Genomic DNA, 8198 nt, shown 5'->3' with positions numbered 1-8198 from the left:
CACTGTCTTTGCCACAAGATTTAAATTGTTTGTATATCATATTAATTGATAATTAAAAATGCTGTGTAACTTAAAATTCATATTGTTTTCAGCCACAAAACGTGCATGTAGACAAGGCACTTTCAATCCTGGCAGCTTAAAACACCAGCACACGTATCATTGTTAATTGTGATGAAATTTGACTCCACTGTGTTTATAGCAAGTAGTTATGGATTGTTAAACAGTCAACTCTGTTGGCATGTTTAAGCAGGCTCAACAATATTTTGTTGAGGGTGGTTTTCTTAAATATAACCAGCAGGCACAAACCGTTGTGACTTAGAGCAGTATCATGAAACAAGCACTAATGAACACAGTGCGGGGTATTAATAACTATTAATACCCCGCACTCGTGGCTCAAGAGTTGGGAGTTCGCCTTGTAATCGGAAGGTTGCCGGTTCGAGCCTCGGTCCTTGGGCAAGACACTTCACCCGTTGCCTACTGGTGGTGGTCAGAGGGCCCGGTGGCGCCAGTGTCCGGCAGCCTCGCCTCTGTCAGTGCGCCCCAGGGTGGCTGTGGCTACAATGTAGCTGCCATCACCAGTGTGTGAATGGGTGGATGACTGGATATGTAAAGCGCTTTGGGGTCCTTAGGGACGAGTAGAGCGCTATATAAATACAGGCCATTTACCATTTTACCACTTATCAACTATCTTGTGTCATATATAAAATCTCAAATGTTTCATTCAAATCTAAAGAGACAAAAATCTGTTTAGTGTATATATATATAATTTATTAGCTGATTGAACACAGTTGTTGCTGAAAGCAAACTAAACAAAAAGTGGAAGTAAAACCAAATGGCAAACACTCAACACTACTATAAAATAAAAAAAAGGAAATACCTAACCAGAGTTGTCACAATTAACACCAAAGAACATGTGCGTGTCTTATCAGTGCTGTATCTGACAATACAGCTTTGACCATATGACGTCTGCATAACAACGAAGGTTGGGTTGATGTAAATCACACGACTGTTAACTTAGAGACTGTGCTTCACGTATCATTTGGCAATTGTCTTTTTTCATGAAGTGTGACTGAGTTTATTTATGCACATAACTAGCGAGAACATGGTTGAGCTGTTCGTGATGCACGTGTCAAAAGATGTCAGAAAAGAGTAACAACGTATCATTAGGCTTTTATTGTCCAATTGCGTCAGTTTGCTGATGTCAGATTTAAGGTCTGAATGTGCTGAGAATCTGTGGGAAAATTCACAAATGGTATGCTTTTCTCTGTATACTTAATACGACAATAGGAACTCCCGCCACACTGGTTGGCCTGCATATTTAGAGTCTATAATTATAGCAAAGGGGAACATAACATTCTGAATACTTTTAGATAACAGAAAATGAAGGAGGCCATAGCTGACTAATTTACAACCCATCCCCTATTGCCTCCAGGGACAAGATCATTCCTACAGTTTCTAGAGTTTCTGGGGGTAACATGCAGTGGCTAAAGTGGGATCTGGTAGTTGGGATAACCCAAAAATGTGGTGTAGCGGTGCAGTATGAGGAAATGAATCAGTTAGTAATTAGTCACATGTTAGCTTCACAAGATTTGTTTTCTTCTTGTGCGAGATATGATTAGCTGGCTGCTGCTGGCTCTGATATCCATCGCTCTAAATTTCATCATTTCAACCCTGCAGAACAGAAACCCAGCAGTTAGAGGATTTAGGACAGACCCACCAAGAGTCTAGTTGCTGGTGGTGTTGAAGATGTAGACTGACACTTGGATGGAGCTCTGAGTGACCTGGGTGAGTTGGAGGGAGGAGGTGGGTTGCACGAATGAGAGTCTGAAAGGTAGAATGGCAAAGGGCATGACGCAGAGTGGAGGCTGAGTGGCTCAATGTAGGTGGGCGAGAAGATGATTGGACTAGAGCAATGATGACACCACTGACACTGACAGTGTGGGAAAGTGGAGTGGTGTAAAGAACAGACTACTGGCTGAACACCCAGGAAAGCAGGCAGATGAGTGATTACAGATCTTCCTTATTGAACTTACGCATAAGCTTCTTTCTTTAAATCAATCATTAACATTAAGAAAAGAACCATGTTGAATATTACTTATCTAAAGGTGCATTTCACCAGTCTGATAGCATCAGCAGACTTGGATCTGTTTATTTTCCCCACAGAAACCCATTTATACAACTTATTTTCATTACATATTTTTCTCAAGTTGTCCACTGCCCACTAGTGGGACCCACCCCACAGTTTGCAGCTCTGTTCAGGGGAACTTTTAACTAGCAACCTGCTTTTGACTGCTAACGTGTGCACATGCTGATGCATAAATTATATATATATTATATATGATACAGTCTTGATGACCTTATGATTTTATGTTGTTGGCAGAAAGCTAAAATCTGGCACAGAAAATTACATTTGAGGCTGATGGGAATGCTGTGAGTGCCCATGATGAACCAAAATGACAATTAAAAAATTAAAGTAATCAAGTTATTCTAGTGACTAAACTGACCAATTTGGGTCATTAATGACTAATTTAATGTGTCTATGTCTTTATATTTGACATACACTCTTAAGTCCCTTTGATTGTGTAATCTGAGTTGTTTCATTGTCACTTTGGACATTAAATGTTTGCCCTGTGACTTCTGTATTTTGAGTGCTCAGTAAAACTATGAACGTGCTATATAAAGCCAAAAATTCTCAGAATTATATCCACACAACAGTCAACTTTTGTTGCCACATAAACGGATCAATTACCGCAAAAAGCTGACAGAAAAACTCATTACACAGAATAAATGAGCCCACTTGGTCACTTGAACGTTGACCTGATTGTGGAACTTGATGGAGGATCACCATTTTTATTATTTAGTCCTAAGAGTGACGTTGCCCTCCAAAATTTAAATTAAAAATCTCCAAAAACAACGTAGTGGTGGCATCAGAGCAAGAATTAAAGATCACCAAAGCAGTTCTATAGTCAAAGTACTGTGAAACCTGCCGATTGCACTGATCAGCAATCCATCAAACACATGATTTATGTGTTTATATTTCATGTTGTTTCTAAGAGGAAAGACAAACTGGAGCCACAAAACCAGATTTGTGAGCTAAAATATAGATGATTAACTGTTAATTACACCCCTCAAAGGTGGCCTATGTCACTTTTGTTAAACTATTATTGTGCAAACACAGTCATACCATGGAGAATTTAAAAAATGACACCCCAACCATTGTTTAGTAACATGCATTTTTTTCTTCGTTGCCTAAAAGGCGTTTGGAAGACGTTTGGGCTTGGTCAGTTATTAAAATGCTCAAACTGCATGAGAAGGATGACTAATTTCTCTGCTGTAATCCTACATGCTCAGTACATACCCGAACTACAGTCTGCTCTGCCTGGTTGTTGTTATTAATGTTTTTAAAATATGAATAAAGATATTGTTGAATGAAAAAAAACTTAAGTGTCTGTCCCCATGTACCCGCCTCCGTTTTGTTCTTGTTGTGCACTCTACGTTTACCGTATAAATCCTTTAATTGCAAAGATGGAAAGAGATGCCATAGACAGAAATAGTAACATTAACCCTGAGTCTAAATTTTTGGGAGAAATATTTAACATAGATAGTGGTAGAAGTTTAAGTTCCACTTACAAATAAACGTTTTAATACCCTTATTGGGACAACAATGATGGTAATTCTATTGCACGGCACTGATAATGCTTCAAAATAACTGCCTGCGTTTCAAGACACTGTAGTAAAACTTGCTTCCTGACAGTCTCAGACTTGGCATAAATCAATTCAGCAGTGAAGCATGACCAAAATTAACTTAAATTCAATCTCTTACAGGCAGAGTGAACACTGTATACTGCAGGAAGAGGGTGGCACAACATGCTATTACACAGCCAGAAGCACTCACATTCACACTTATGGTGAGCCTACTCACCATGTTTTTGGACTGTAGGGGGAAACTGGAGCATTCATAAAGGAAAATGTACACGGAAAGGCCTTAAGTGTTAAAACACACCTCTAAGGCAAAATGCTAACCACGGTTTCGCCAGAATTTCAGTAAAGCACACATGCTTGAACTCTGATTAAGGTTTTATCCACTTTGTCATGAGGTTTTTATTACTGTTTACTCTTCTGATTCATTTTATTGAGCGTGCTGGGATTCACGCATACCAAAGGGCACACACTGGACCTCGTTTTTACTTTGGGTTTAAATATTGACTTTATTCATTCTGAGGACACTTTTGATTTCTGACCATCTGTATCCCATCCGTATTCTTTTTTGCTAATAAAGTTTCTGCTAATTTCAATGTATTTTTATCCCCCAGGATGAAACTTGATCTCGTAATTAATCTTTTTAATTTTAATGATCATTGTCTTTTCATTTCATGTCATTCTGACCTGTTAAAATTAGATTATCTCCTCTTTGAAACGTTTCCCTTTGAATAAATCCATTTACAAAATATCCAAAGGTGGCGATCAACTCATTTAAAAGTTCATCTCCTTCTTTTCAGTTTATTTAAACACTTCAGTAGGAGACGTGACAGCTGCCTATTTTCCATTCCTGGTTTCTAAGACCAGAGGTAATCCTCAGATCTTATTTGACACTCTTAGTCATATTGTTTTTCACCTGCTTTCCCAAGTTTTTCAAATTAAGATTGTCCTACTCAGAGCTCATGCTGTTATTTTTAAAAGCTTTTTATCTGTTTGGGTAAAGACCCAAGCTAATCAAATTAGTTGACTCAATAAATACGTGCTGCTTCCCTCTTGATGTTTTACCTGCATCTCTATTCAAAAATGTCTTGGGCTGGAGGCTTTCCCAGCTACCATAGGGCGAGTGGCAGGGTACACTCTGGACAGTATGTCACAGGGATAACACAGAGAGATGGATAACCATTCACACTCACATTCAGACAACTTAGAATAACCAATTAACCCAACCCCACTAACTGCATGTCTTTGGACTGTGGGAGGAAGCTGGAGTACCTGGAAAGAGCACACACAAACATGGGGAGAACATGCAGACTCCACAGGTCAGACTCAGGACTCTCTTGCTTTGAGGCTGTTAACCACCTCGCCACCATGTAGCCCAGAATCCTGTCATCTCTGCAGTTTTAGAGCAATCTAAAAATGATCTTTTGTCATTAAGATTAGAGGCTGAGCAGCTAACAGCTGTTTTAGACAAATTAAGCATTTTGCATAAAATCAATCTGTCATTCACAGGCCTCATTTAATCAAAGCAGCTTTTCTTAGAGTCTCTAATGCCACGTTAATGCGTAATGACATGTTAGTGTATGTTCTGTTTTGCTGATGATGGACTCGTTTTCTCGGTTGGATGCTGTTAACCATGAAATACCGGGTGGGTCCACCTGGGTTTTATTCGTCCACTTCTCTAGTCCACAGTGAGCACACAGCTCTGTTCTGGGGCCTTTATTCTATCTGTTAGATCTACGCTGTCTTCTGCACATTTTGAACACTGTTAAGGACATTTTTTTATCACTGTTATGCAGATGACAGTCAGTTGTATATCTCTTTAAACCCTCAGATGACTCTGAGTTGCAGATTTTGCACAGTTACTTCGACTCAATCAAAAGGTGAATGGCAGACAATTTTTTCCAATGTAATGAAGAGAATGCGGGAGTCTGTTTTTATAATATAAACTCTCAATTCTCTTGCCAGTTTTTATGAATCTTCTATCAATAATCTAGGGGTAACTTTGGGCTCCAACCACTTTTTAGATGCTAGTGTTGGATCACTGGTTGACTCTTTCTTTTACTGTATTTTATTGTTTTATACATTACTCATTAAAATATTGCGTGTCATGCTTTGAATTGGAAAGTGTTATTAAAGACTTTATTACATCACTGGATTATTGTAATCCATTGTTCATTTGCCATAACAAAGCTTCCTTGGAACATCTGCATCTTGTTAAAAATGCTGCTGCTGCTCTTCTCACTAGGCCTTCTGACCACTCACGTGTTACGTGGTAATTCAGTTAGACTGGCTCCCAGTTGACGTAAGTCTTCTTTAAGAGTCTGGTTTAGATTTTTAGAGATCTTCATAGACATGTACAGGTGTACATCTGTGAACTTTTCTATCTCCAGCAGATAGCTGAGCTCATGTAATCAGAGCCTGCTGGCTATACAGAATGCAAGGCTAAGAACTGAAGGACCCTGGAAGTCTCCCTCTGATCCTAAGATCTGTGATCTCTTACAAAAAGCAGCTAAAAACTCATGATTTTAAACTTCTTTTGGGTAACATTTTGTTTTTGCGCTTTTGGTATTTTGTTGTGAAGCACCATATGATATTTATCTTGAAAAGTAAGACATAAATAAAGTGTACCTTTAATTTACTGTATTCAAAGGTAGCAATCTTTAATGAAGGCACTACAGTAAGTGTGTTATTTCATGAAAACCTCTGTTAGTATCTATTCCTTTTTAGACATTGCTGATGTGAAGATCAACAGGTACAAGTGCCGGCAAATCTTTATTTTCATTGATACAGCCATACAAACTTGTGGGTTAAAGCTAAATATTGTAGAAAATAACTGCCAGAAAGTGCAGCAAGGATTTAAAACAAGGTATTTCAGAGGAAAATGCTATTTATTATGATTGTACATGCACAGAACCTTTTAAACTTTTTAATGTTTTATGTTGAAGATTGATTACCTGCAAACCTGTCACGACAAAACCTGTGTGCAAAGACCTCCAGGCGTGTCATCTTCTGTCAGTTTCAGGTACCTTCCCACTGTTCTCTTGCATCATGTTTATGATGCATTTCTAATATGCAAATCAAACATAGTCAAAACAGTCACTAATGCATAAAACGTTGTCACTGTAACCCTAACAAGAGCTGAATTAAATTGGTTTACTGCAGAGATCACCTGTCACTGAAATTCTTTAGACGCACAGGGAAATACGCATGCAAGTCAAGGCTGGATGCCTTAAAAAGGATGATCATTATAATCATGCTTTCATAACACCTTTATTATGTAACCCAGAAGACAAAATAAAGACTAAATGAATATGAAGAAGTATCATGACCAGAGATCTTCGCACAGGTTGGCCTGCAATGACTTTGCCAAATTCTTCACTGAAAAAATCCAAAAAATTAGACAAGCAATTGGTACATCAACAGCAGATCCAGGATATGTACTGTGTCCACCAAAAAACTGTTTAAACACCATGAAACAGTTTCAACCTATTAACAGCAAAGACCTGGAGGACATCTTAGGTCAACTGAACTCCTCCTCCTGCTGTTTAGATGTCCTGCCAACAAGTTTTTTCAAAAAGGTCTCAAAGAGTTTAGAGTCAGACCTGTTACAGATCGTCAACTTTTCTTTATTATCAGGTGTGTTTCCAGAATCACTAAAAACTGCTGTAATCAAACCTATACTGAAAAAGGACAATCTTGACAAGACACAAATGAACAACTACAGGCCGATCTCAAATCTCCCGTTTTTAAGTAAGATCATTGAAAAAGCAGTTTCTCAACAGCTCAGTTACTTCTTAAAACAGAATAATTGCTACGATGCCTTCCAGTCAGGTTTTAGACAGAACCACAGCACTGAAACCGCTCTGACCAAAGTGTTTAATGACATATGTCTGAATACAGACAGTGGAAAAATGTCAGTCCTAGTTTTACTGGATCTCAGTGCAGCATTTGATACAGTTGACCACAACATATTACTCAAACGACTGGAGAACTGGACAGGTCTTTCAGGAACTGTACTAAACTGGTTCAAAACATACGTAGAAAACAGGAAATACTTTGTATCAATAGGTAACTTCACATCTGAGCAGACAAGTATCACATGTGGAGTTCCCCAAGGTTCCATCTTGGGACCCCTTCTGTTTAACATCTACATGCTCCCACTGGCACAGATTATAAACAACAACAAAATAAACTATCACAGCTATGCAGATGACACACAAATATATATCACAATGTCACCAGGAGACCGAGGCCCTGTACAGGCTCTTGGTAAATGCATTGAGGAAATCAATGACTGGTTGTGCCACAATTTTCTCCAGCTAAACAAAAACAAAACTGAGGTAATAGTCTTTGGCGCCAAAGAAAAACGATTACAGGTCACCAGAGAACTTCAATCTATACATCTAAAAACCACAAACCAGGCGAGAAATTTGGGTGTAGTGATGGATGCAGACCTAAACTTAGAAAAACACATTAAGACAATAACAAAGTCAGCTTAC

The sequence above is a fragment of the Aulonocara stuartgranti genome (assembly GCF_965226115.1).
Source record: "Aulonocara stuartgranti genome assembly, chromosome: 10".
Lineage (NCBI taxonomy): Eukaryota > Metazoa > Chordata > Actinopteri > Cichliformes > Cichlidae > Aulonocara > Aulonocara stuartgranti.
This window is presented reverse-complemented; position numbering follows the sequence as displayed.